This window comes from Cucurbita moschata, unplaced genomic scaffold, assembly GCF_002738365.1.
Source record: "Cucurbita moschata cultivar Rifu unplaced genomic scaffold, Cmos_1.0 Cmo_Scf00001, whole genome shotgun sequence".
Lineage (NCBI taxonomy): Eukaryota > Viridiplantae > Streptophyta > Magnoliopsida > Cucurbitales > Cucurbitaceae > Cucurbita > Cucurbita moschata.
In genome coordinates this window covers 5,845,778-5,858,201 of record NW_019268517.1, presented here as the reverse complement: position 1 = coordinate 5,858,201, position 12,424 = coordinate 5,845,778, and the positions used below count along the sequence as shown (strand labels likewise).

The 12,424-nt window shown below is 33.5% G+C and overlaps 1 pseudogene; it reads right to left on the bottom strand.

Annotated features, from left to right (window-relative positions):
- Nucleotides 1-538: 538 nt before the first annotated feature.
- On the bottom strand, nt 539-5,920 carry LOC111446498 (annotated as a pseudogene).
- Between the last annotated feature and the right edge of the window lie 6,504 nt (nt 5,921-12,424).

The following is a 12,424-nucleotide window of genomic DNA, read 5'->3' as shown; positions in this document are numbered from 1 at the left end:
CGCACAATCGCTAGTCCGCTGCCTTCAAAAGTGCGATTGTGTCATAAGGCGTCTAGGAGAGCTTGAGACTGTGACGAAGAGTGCAGCGCAATTCTGATAAGTATGCTTCCACAAAAGCTTCACAATTCCATGCTCCATCGGTGGAGTTGAAGTCTAGCACTTTGTGATTTAGGTGCAATCATAAATCTAATGTCACAAAGGGTTGGGCGTGGCAGAAGCAAGACCAACAAAAGTTACTATTCAACTAAGGGCAAGATCAAGGATGTGTTGAGTGTTTGGCGAGGATGTTCAATCCAACAAAAAAAAAACAATTTGAGCAATAAGATTCAAACGACTCAACCATTCAAGAACACTCAATTAAATGAATGATATCAATAAATAGGCATATCAGCATAGAATTTTCAAATCCTAAAATAAGTTGATCAGCCACGTTCCATGCTTTGCAGTTTCAAGTAAACATAACCATCAAATATGCCACCTTATTTCCAGAATATGCAATAAAAATGTCCCAATTGACATGGCACACAAAGCCCTACTTTAACTCTAGCAATTGAGTCTTTCAAAAGAAAAAAATATGAATCATTTTGTAATTGATTTGGCCACTGTAAAGTTACAGCACTTCACTTGGACCAAAAGCACTATTTTTTAATAAGAAAATGAAACTACACTGGTGTTAGGGCACTTTTAGTGAAACTCTTGAAAAGATAAACAAACCTCGAGGAGAGAGTTTAAACCGAGACCTCGGCTGCTTTGAACAAACTAACTTAACTACCCATCCATATTACGAAGAAACAATTAGAGGCAAAATTGCGGTTGTTTTTTACTTGCAATGATTAGTGAGATTCTTCAAGCTTTTTCTTCCTTTCCATGAGAATCTTACTACGAGCCTTCTTTTCTTCTATATACCAATCTGATAATAACAGAAATTTCCCAGTCACGACAGTAGAAAGCAAAAATCATGAGTCAAAAAGAGTAGTTAGCCACAGTCACTACTTAAGATATGTAGCCAGTCTTACTTCAATATACGATTAAAACTTTTACCAAGAAGAATAATAAAGGGCATGAGAAGTTAAAATATAGAAACTATAATTTGTTAGGACACAAAAAAAAGAAAAAAAAAAGTCGAAACTACTGCACCGTCATATGTATATATTACAGCTCGTAAGGAAAACTTCAAACACTATCACAATTCGAATAGCAAAGCATGTATGTTACCTGCATAGCTTTACAAAGGCCTCTCGTCTTCTGTGGCATCAAAGCCATTGACAGGTTAGCATTATCTTTGGCAATTTGTTGAAGATCAGGGAGGTCGGAATCCTCACCACCCTCACTCTCCTGATCATCCAACTGCCTTTCAACTTTTGAAGCAGCTGAATAAAGCTCCAATTTTAACTCATCATGATACTGTTTCTCAAGAGCCATCATCTGCATTGGGAAAATACAATACCACAATAAGAGAATAAAGTAGCGTTTACGCACCAGTTGGACTGAGATGTCACTTTGATTCGACCTGTACTAACCTTTTGTTTTTTCTCAGCAGCTTCAATAGCCTCAGTTCGATCCATGACACCTTCAGCCAATAAATTATGAGGATCATCCAAATCTTTTTTCCCTACTCCCAGCAACGTTACTTCTCTTTTGGCAGCTTCCTTCAACAGGTTAAGGGTCTCAGCATAATCAGGAACATAACCTTCTGCCTCATTGTCAACAAAAGGTGACAAGTGTGGAGGAGGAACCCTGTGGGAGTTTAGCAAATTGATATATTAATTTGAAGGTACAAATAAATAAGTTTAGGACACAGTATCTTCTGCCTCATTGACAATATCTCCAATCAGTTTAGGTCGCAACGCAAACCAGAAGCAAGAAACAACACTCTTTAAGAGTGAGTTTATGAATAATCTTTTAATATCAAAACTATTGAGATGGTATTACTAGCAAAAACATTGAGTTCTGAATTTATAGAAAGTTTTACATACAATATATTTTAATCAATTTACAACTATCAGTAGTTAATGATTCATATGTATGAATTTATTTAATGAAACAACAAATGACAACATGAAAACAAAAAAAAACAAAAAAAACAAAAAAAACAAAAAAAGGGTCTTTCTTTATTTCTGAAAATTGTTTTATTCAAAATTCTGATTTATGGAACTACTTTCCATTAAAAGAGAGCATCTGAAATCTAAATACATTCATTAAAGAAAATTTGGATAATCCATGCAAGAAAGAAACCTAATATAACATTTTAAAACATTGAAGTACCTTCCCACCAAATAACCATCAGTTGGCAAGATGATCCGTGTATTCACACAATCAAATACCCATTGTGGCTGAACGTAGTCTCTAGAGAGGAACTTGTGAGTCTGTGTTGGCCTATCAACAATCTACATTCAGAAAGGATCAGCAAGAGATGAAAAGGTAGCAGGAGGCCATGTATTCTAATCATCATATATAATCCATACGAATGTGCCCGTTTTATTGGCAAACCTGATAGGTGCTGGTTTCATCGGATTCCTCAAATGGTGCCCCATCTCCTTCCCAACAAACCATGCCACCAAAAGCAGGAATAACAAAAAGCAGTGATTCTCGAGGATCATAAGAAATTTCAATCACAACACAAAAAGGAAGATCAATATGATTGAAAAAAAAAAAGGATTATTAAGACAGCAATTTCCAATATCCAATACCCATAGTAGTTGACATAATTCAACAAATCAAAAGGTGACGAGTTCTACCATGTGATGAACTCACATATATTGATAGATTTCCAGTACTGTTTCAACAAAACTGTTACTTGGGGCGTATGAAGTTTGATGTCCTAAACTCTACACATAAGACGAGACATGCTCACATATATGATTTCTTCCCTCCACACAGAAAGTCACTGTTTGTAAGACGTTGGAAATTACCTTATGTTGAATTTTGAAATTTAATGCTTACATTCTTACATAATTTCATCTCAAAATAGCATCTCTATTTTAAGTAATAACGCACAAATCATAAACACTATTATAAAATGGAGCATAATCCTACCTCACGGCTGAAGAAGAACTTCATGTTCTTGAAAAGATTCTTACACACTCTAGTATTTTCATCTTCATCGTCATCCTTACCAGCAGCATCTTCAACAAGATGCATCAATGAAATTGGCTCATTTGAGGGAAGTTGGTGTTGAAGTTGCACAAGACCATGTTCAGACTTTTCTTCAGCATCTACTTTTCCACATCCAGATGAACAAGAAGTCAGAAAATCTAATAGGGAAGTTTCTTTCTCTTTACCATATAAGAACCCAAGAATTAAGAGTCCTAAACAAATAAAGTACTCCAGTTGTTTATTTATATCCAACGGCAGAATGGTTGTGTCAATACAATAACCAATTGGAACACATCAAGATATATATATATATATATTTTTTTTTTTTATCCATCATGTAGACGGTTGGCTAGAGTAGAACAAGAGTCTTCAAGGTTAGGAGTATTGGATGTTGCATGGAATGCTATGCATTCAACGATATTACTTTTCTCAATTATTCCTGCTTGGGAATTACTTTTAACACACACTATTTTGCTAGCTCGGGCCCTTTTCAAGTGCTCTGTTAGAAACCAAAGTATAATATAGTAGAAGGAGCAAAATACAAGTATTTACTAAGCATCAAGGTTCTTAGCTCTCTGCCCAAAACTATTCCTAAGATGTTACATCCCAAGTTCCCCAAATCTTTCTATTTTTAACACTTCAACCTTCCAGACAACAAACTTAACTCACCTTAAAACAAACCACACACCTACTAGAAAACTAACTAATCAATATGGCTAATTTTGATATCTATCATGCCCCTCTGGTCTCTTTGTTTTATTCCTCTCACTGCAAGTTTAGTTATTCAGAGAGAGAGAACATTTTATGTGAATAATATGAATAAATCCAGCTTGCTTTCTAAATATACGTCAGTACAAAAGTTATTACATAAAATCCTGGTTAGAAGCTAAGCAATGAATTCTCAATTAGTTTCTATCTATTCATTCCACGGAAAAGACAGCCAATGAAAATAACAAAAGAAAAAACATAGAATAGGTGAAAAGAAAACATGGGACCAAAATGTTACCTCATAAAATTCCATGAAGTTAAAAATAACAGTTAAGTCAACATCATCAGTCAACGGATGATGCAGTGAATGAGGAGCAAGCCATGTAATCTTTTGACCTTCTACCTTGGCCTAGACAAACAACAAAATTAAGAAAATACATTTGGAACATAAAATGCTTCACACGGGATTCATAATATAAATAACAGTATACCTGATAGTAAATACCTTTCACAGATATAAAGACCTTTCGCAGTTTATGAGTTCGAGAAATAAATGCTTGCCATTCATGACTTAATCTAGGAGAAGATATTGAAATATATATATATATGTGATGAGAAATTGAAGTCGTCATTTTGTTACCTCGTCAATAATACATGATAGGTTGACAACATATAATTGTAGTTCAGAAAAATTTATTATGGCCAGTAAAACACCAACCTCCGACAGTTATGATTGTGATGTGTAGGTAATGTCACAGAAAGATGCACCATTGAGAGGCAGTCATCCAAATCTCTAAGTGCATCTATGAATTTTGGGTACCTAGATGGCCAAACATAGCATGAATGCAACAATTGAAAAGAGTTTTATGGGAAAAGAAAAGAAAATATATAATTCTTTCAGTAGTAAAAAAAAAAAAAAGAGATGCACGAACCTCTCCCTTATTGTTCTGTCTAATACATATGTAGGCCTGTGATCTCTTAGAAAGTTTGCACGCTCCTTATTCTTTTTTGCATCAGCTTTGTTGATCTTCTTTCATATGCCCTAATCTCTCTAAACTTCTCCAAGAGTGGTTCATGACGAAGAAAAGCAACATCTTTCAAATGGTAGTAAGTGTGGTGATTTCCTTTAACCTTCTTCTTTGGCTCTCGAGGAAATATTCCCTTGAAAATGCATAGCTTCCTGTCAGAATAATAAAAACCGAAACCATTGTCTCAATAATGTTCATTATCAATCAAGGTAAAACGGTGTCATCCTAGTCCAACCAGTTTCAATAAATATTTCAAAAATCTTCAAACATTTGTTTATATCAAGTACTTAAAATCAAAGAAAAGCATGTTCGAACAAGAAAAGCAAAAGGCATTTGCTTCAAAGCATCTATGAATACGAATAAATTTCTAACCCAGTTGTGTCGTGTACTCATAGCATACAACCTAAGCTCCACCAGAATATTTTTAGACGAGCAAACAGAACCACCCACTTTAATCAGTATTAATACGATTTTAGCTGAAACTCCAACTTAAGCTATACAAATGATACAGCACTAAGAAACCAAAACCAATACTAATCATGCGTTTTAAAAGCACACTCCATTCTCGATGCCAATAGCCATAAAAAAAAAATAATAATAATAAATAAATAAAATCAGGAGAGGTAAGATAAAAATACCTGAAAGGTGGCAAACTAACTTGCAGCTGCTTCACAGCCTGGGTCCTGGTCACGTACCTCGATGCGTTACCCTCCTTCTTCTTCCCCTGTTAAGCGACCGAAAAAAATGAGTTTGATATTAGTGAGATCGATGTCCGATATTTGCAAGTCTTTATTTCATTCTCTCAATTTCCTTGCTTCTCTTTTTAGATGCTTACAGGGATTTTAAGGAGTGAGGAAGTCTAATCAATGTCAGGTCAGTAAGTAAGTCATACCAGGAAGAATTAACACTATGTAAGACCACCCTTATGGGCAAAAAAAAAAAAAAATGAAGCAAGCTATCTGCATCGAAATGCTAAACAATCCATAATAACAGGCATCTGATAAATGAGGGAACAAATTCGGACTTACCGGAGGTCTGTAATGCTTCTTCCTCGTAACTTTGTTCGCCATTGCAGCAGAAAGAAAAAAGGGAAGGAAAAAGAAGGGAAAAAAAAAAGGGAAAAAAAGGGAAAAAAAGGGAAAAAAAGGAAGCTCAGGGCTAACAAAGGACAAAGACTTCAAAATATTTTTTTACTTTTAAAAGTTCTTAGGTGTTATCGTTAAACTTTGGTTAAAAACAATTTAAAAAATATTCTTATATTAAAAAAAAAAAAAACAAGTTTTTGCTATTAATTTTAGATAAAAATTATTAATATATATATATATATATATATATATTTTTTTTTCTTTTTTTAATGAATTTCAAAATACCATCTAAAGTATTTTTAAAACATCTTTATAAAAAATTCAAAAAAAATCTTAAATGTTTTAAAAAACTTCAAATACACTTTTAAAACCATTTCAATTTCAATCAGTATATAAGAGAGTTGCTATATCAGATTAAAAAATATCCATATAAACTTTCAAAAATAGTATTAATCTTTAAATATTTTATTAGCTAAATTATATAATTTAAATATTAAAAATTATTTTAGCACAAAACAAATTAAATTGATGACCACGATCCCTCCATGATTAGCCATATCATTTCATGAACATATCGTAGTCATCATTTCATAATCATATCATAGTCATATCATTTGAAAAATATATCATAGTCATATCATTTCATAAACATCTCATACATATCAAGCATATGACACGTGCAGAACCACGGGGCACGTGTCATCATACAAAACATCAATTTCTAATCATACTGGTAGTAAGATCACTTAATTGGTTGGTCTTAGCCCAAGCTACTACAACCCCTTGATGCTAGCTTAACGTCACTCTCTGAAATTTAATTCTGCTTAAAGAATCCAACAATCATAAATTAGAATTCACGGTGGGAATTGATTTACCTAGTTTTGCATAAAATAATTTAAACTTACTCCTAATAATTTAAAGTAGTAAACCTAATTTTGCATAAATACTTGAGTCCAAAAATTTAAACTAGCTAAAGGATAGTCATGATAACCTTAAATGCTTCCAAAAAAAATTGAAATTAAGAGGAAATGGTTCGAGCGTATCAGACCCAAGTCGAATAAGTCAAAATGCTGGTCTTGAGCTATTAAAAAGTGTATTCTCCGACTGGCTCAAACGGTTGAAGTGAGATCATAAAATGAGGTGAGGGACCTCCTTTTTTTGGGGTGGAGGCTAACCCCCCACTTCTCAACTTAGGCAACACGAGACAATTTGCCTTTTTTTTTTTTTTTTTTTGTTATTACATCGTACACATCTATAAAAAAAACTTTTGTCTCCAAAAGTTTCTTAATTTTGGAATTACTCAAGGTGTTTCTCCCTCATATCTTCCCTCGGTTTTCACATAGTTTCTTCCGCTTGATGGTTTTGTAAAGAACATTTTCCTAGTTTAGAAGACCTCCACTCCTTGGGCTAAAATTCTTATTGGTTTTTTCTCACAACTTGGATCATCGTCTACATGTAAGGACTCATAATCTACGACGTGAGTCAGGTCATCCAAGTTAAGGACGAGGCAAACAATCTCATGTTTCTATCGTAATTATGAGGTAGGATGCTTACTTTTTGAGTTAGACTTAGTACTCTAATTAGTTATCTCTTAATAATATCATTAAACTTTACTAACAATCACATATTATCCAAGACTCATACACTGAGAAATTTGTGTAATGCTCACTATTAGAACATTAAGCTTGCTTAAGGGTTATCATGTTGCTCTCTTTAAAATTTGTTTGGACTATTGCAAACTAGTTTAAGAACCTACTCGAAGATCTAATTCATTAAAATAATATAAGTTGTGGGCAGTAGTGAGTCAGATGACCTTATAGTCACTCATAACTATCACATTAAAACATGGAGGAAATCTTGTGTAATAGCCAAAAAATAATTATAAAAAAAAATGGTTAAAATAATAATAATAAATAAATAAATAAACAAAAAAAACAACATTTCTCTACTTCTCTCCACCAACCTCTCATCTCTCCCCACAATTATCTCTCCTCAACCCATCTACCCAAGAAAGTAACCGAAAGAAAACGGAAAAACAATAATTGTCAGATTTACTTGAGAAAAAAAAAAGAAGAGAATGATCTTTATCTAGTTGAGATTCACCCAGATTTACGTGAACATAAATCTGATTAATAAGGTATATATTAAATTTTCATTTTCTTTTATCTTATTGTTATAGTTAGATCTTCATTGAATTATTACAATAGTCTAGCTTTGAGTTAAAAACTAAATGTTAATCATTTATACTATTCTAGTAAATCAACGTCAGATTAGTAATATTAGATTAAATTTATCAGTAGCCAAATGAATAGAATAGAATGACCAAGAAAACTTCTGAATAAGAAACATTGAGACAATGAAAGATTTAGAAACAGAGATCTACTTGAAATTTGGAATACAGAATTAAAAGGCAACAGATAAAAAAAGAACAATTAGGGAATTAAAAACCACAAACTAAATATGGGGAGGGAGAGGTAAATACAGAGGTAAATACATAGAATAGTAAAGCCCATAATAACTTGAAATAACTATATCTACTCTCTTATACCACAACAACAGTAACCATGAAAAATAATATTTTCAATAAAAATATAATTATAGATATAACATTTCAAGACTTTTAACAATGGACCAACGTAAATTAGAGAAATAATGTTGTAGAGTTCAAACCTGAAACTAATGTCATGAGCTCATATAGGTTGACTCGGATTTCAAAGGACAAAATCGAACTTTCATTAAAGATATATTCGTGACAACGACTTAAGCTAGCCAGGTAAGTGACCTTACTATCGGCATGGTTATATTTGATGTTGACACGTGCCCCGTGGTTCTGCACGTGTCATATATATTGATATGTGTGAATTGTCTGTGGATCGATATGCTTCTTATATGTTATGTATATGTTATAATGTGTGAATTATATGATAATAATTACGGTACAATGTGTTCAAGGATATGTTTGAGATAGGATACGAGAAGGATGCACAAAACGAAATGTAACGATAGGATTTAAATACGTTTATGAAACGTTAAGATTGGGTTACATACCGGAGTGATATGAACAAGATAGATTGATGAAAGAATACAGTTAGGTTACGGGTAGAAAGGGATAGGTTTGTGATAGATTGATAGAATGATAGCGTTAGGATTGATAGAACGATAGCGTTAGGATACGTTCTTGTGATGATATGACTAATGTACGTTCACGTAATGATATGTCTGTGATAAATATAAGAACGTTAAGGCTATGATAAGTTAGAGAACGATATGATTACGAAGTGTTTACGTTATGACTTGTTTATGATGTGATACATTGTGATGCAATATGTCATGGTATGATATGTATATGATGAAATGTTATGTTAAAAGCATAGAACGTTATGTTATGTCTCTTAAATTGTGTCTATATAGCATGATATGAATGACATGAAATTACGATTAATGGCATGAAATATAGCCCCGTTAGAATTATGTATGATTTGAGAACTGAAGAATGAGAAACGATATGACATGAATGATGAACGATATCTGAAATGATATGATATGTACATAATGCTAGCGGGGTTGTATTAAATGATAATGAAAATGGAAAAGTTTTGGGACCTCATGCATTATGTGTGCTCATGCATTTGGGGGAATACCCCTATCCCATCACGAGGGTACGGACGCGTAGATCCAATGGTAGAACAACGATCGTTATGCTTTGCATAGCGCTGCCATGACGGTTACTAGTTCTAGCGGGTGTCCGGCCTAAGGGGCTCCAAGAGTATGCTCACCAGATAAGGAAAGTGGCCCAGCGGTGTGCGAACTAGCTGGTGAGCCCATACTCGCACGTATGAGTTGTGTATAGAGTATATGGTACACGTCCAAAATTACCCGTTAGGACAGCACCGTAGAGAAAACGGAATGAAAGATAGGTTCCATCATCTGATTGCATGTGATTGTTGCACTTAACCCGAATAGTGGGGTCACTTACTAAATATTCTTTAAATGCTCAAGCTATGTGCTACTACATTTTTTAGGTTAAGGCAAGACATTCCAGCTGACGACGGCATCGCAACTCGAGACCATGACACATGCATAGGGTAGTGGTATTTATTTTCTTAGACTTAGGCTAGAATAGGATGTTTTTAACTTAAACTCTTATTCATTTTATTTAGTTTTTTGTTGTGTCATTTTAAAGATGTTTTCGAAACACGTAAGTCCATGACATTGTTTTAAGTTAAAGGTTATGTTTTATGGAATTTAAATGAAGTCTTCCACATTCAATGTTTATGGTACGTATGCAGACCTTAAATTAAGTAGAAAATTTTGGATTGTTACATCTTGAAACATCGTCTTTTTTGGCTCTTATACTTGAGAGAACTTTTGTTTCTTAAAGTGTACCTTTTGTTCAATGCTACCCTGATAAGTTCCTTATATTCAATAAATAACTACATGTCCACATCATATCCACTTATCAAAATTAATGAGCTCACTAAAACACGCTAAGGTGTCAATACTAATGCTAGAAAACTTCGAATACTTAATTCAATATGAATTCCCAACTTTTCCACTTCTCTCAAGGTGACTTGTTTTCTCCTTTCAACACAATTTTTTTTTTAAGGTTAACCCTTTTTGTTACCTAGTTTTGTAGCGAGGACCTTGGTCCAGAGTTTTGAGTTTTTATCCATTAGATATTCCCTTTATTTCCTTAAGACACTCATTTGAGTTCCACCATTCTTCATTATCTTTTTATTTTGTTCTCATTTTCTTCGTAAAGATCATATTTAGATCTTGAAAAAGAAAATCCTTATCATATTAGTTATTAATATTGTGGTTATAAATCCTTATCATTAAACAGTTTGCATGTTTATTTGAAGTCAAATAAACTTCAATTCACATTTTTCTTAAACCATCTAAATCTGAAACTGTTGTGTTTGATATTGTTCTTTCATAATTTAAACTCGAAGATAAGTTCTAAATTTGTCTGAATTCCGTTAAAAGGAAAGTTAGATCATTCTCTTATATTTTACAATTAAGAAGAGAATTTTGTCAAAATCTTAACGACCTTTTCTTTTTAAGTTTAGTTTCAGTGTGCAATTCTACCCAAAAATTTATTTGTGTCTCTTATTTGTTTTTCTTGTTTTACTTTGTTGTTACTTCATAATTTACCTTGTCTTGATTGCCTTGAATAGCTCGCTACTATAAGTGAGTTGTTCAAGGCAATCAAGACAAGGTAAATTATGAACACAAGTGTCTTACCTTGATCATAATTTAGTCACTTTCCTAAATAACCTACCTTTGTGTGTAATAAACACAAGTGTCCCTAAGTGTAAAATCAGTGAGTTGAGTGTGTGAGGTCCTAAAGCATATTTAACTATTGTTTGTACAATCATGAACCAAGAGAAGGAAAATAGAGGGGAGATCAATGAGCTAGTTGAAGAAGTCCAGAAGAAAGAGGAGGAATTGGAAGATAGGAGTCATAGGGCGCTTATTACAAGAATATTTGTTAAAACTCAAGTTACAGAGAATGATGTTGATGATCAAAGAGACAACCTGTTTCACACGCGATGTTTAGTCAATTGGACTTTTTCTAGTCTTGTCATTGATAGTGAAAGTTGCACAAATGTAATAAGTACCATGTTCATCAAAAGTTGCAAATTCCAACCCAATACCATCTTAAACCTTACAAGCTTCAATGACTCAATTATAGTGAAACAATGAAGCTTTAATATCTTTTACTTTGAGAAAATAAAAAGATGAAGTTCTTTGTGATGTGTTACCAATGCATGCTAGAGACATATTGCTTGGCCGACTATGACAATTTGACAGGAGGGTCATCTATGATGGTTATTTGAACCGGTATTTTTTTATAAAAATGGTAGAAAAACCAGTTTGAGTTCTGCAGATGTATTGCTAATCAATTAAAGTTGGAGGGAAAAAAAAAGAGTTCGAGGAAGAAGAATTGAGAGAAAAAAATTGTGAAAAGAATAATGAAATTGAAAAACAGGGAAGAAAGAGAGTTGTTTGGCTAGAGTTGTAGAGGATAGAAGGGCAATGTTTTCACAAAAAACCATATTTGTACTTATGTACCAGGAAGGATATTTGGTCTCTAACGAAAACAATTTGTCTTGGCCCAGTATGTTTCAATCTCTTTTACAGGAATTTGAGAAAGTGTTCCAATATGAAGTACCTAAAGGACTACCTCCCATTAGAGGTATGGAACATAAAATAGATTTCATTTCGGGGCAGTCATTCCTAATAGGCCAGCTTATAGAGCCAATCCAACTGAGACTAAAGAAATTCAAAGGCAAGTAGAGGAGTTCATGGAGAAGGGTTGTATACGAGAGAGTTCGAGTCCATGTTTTGTACCAGTCTTATTGGTGCCAAAGAAAGATGTAACGTGGCGCCTATTCGTGGATTGTAGAACCATCAACAAAATCATTGTAAAGTATTGACATCCTATTTCTAGACTAGACGATATGCTTGATGAATTGCATGGTTCATGTTTATTTACAAAGATTG